This window comes from Sinocyclocheilus anshuiensis, unplaced genomic scaffold, assembly GCF_001515605.1.
Source record: "Sinocyclocheilus anshuiensis isolate Anshui unplaced genomic scaffold, SAMN03320099.WGS_v1.1 scaffold2700, whole genome shotgun sequence".
In the NCBI taxonomy this organism is placed as follows: domain Eukaryota; kingdom Metazoa; phylum Chordata; class Actinopteri; order Cypriniformes; family Cyprinidae; genus Sinocyclocheilus; species Sinocyclocheilus anshuiensis.
Window position 1 is genome coordinate 74,420 of NW_015548196.1, and position 416 is coordinate 74,835.

Here is a 416-nt window from a genome sequence, read left to right on the forward strand (position 1 = left end):
ACACTTTTCTGAGAATAGAATATTGAAGTGAAGATCGCTAAACTACAAGCTTGCAGAAAGCAAGCACGTTTATCCACAGTGGAGAGAGCGCGTGCACATGGTTGCCAGGTTGACAAAGATAAGTAACACACTTAGCAGATATTCCCGTATTGCGCAAGTGTAAAGCTCTGTTTCGGGGTTTACGTCTTTTTATATCAGGCAACCCAGTTGTGTTCCTCTGCGGCCAGATTAAACCTTGGTGTAGCCTATATGCTCTATTCATTCTTTTTTAGAAACCTCGCACTTTTCTACTCAATTTTAAACGTTGTAAAATTTTAAACAAATTAAGCGTGGTCCACTGCTGCACACATGCCACAATATCGATACAGGGCCAGCTGTATCGATACTCGTATCGTCAAATCTCTGTGACGATACAT

The 416-nt window shown here is 41.3% G+C and overlaps 1 protein-coding gene across 1 annotated transcript in view; it reads right to left on the reverse strand.

Moving 5' to 3' along the window:
• LOC107653190 (type I inositol 1,4,5-trisphosphate 5-phosphatase-like) overlaps positions 1–416 on the reverse strand; it is an 89,076-nt gene that overhangs the window by 72,923 nt on the left and 15,737 nt on the right. The window lies entirely within an intron of this gene.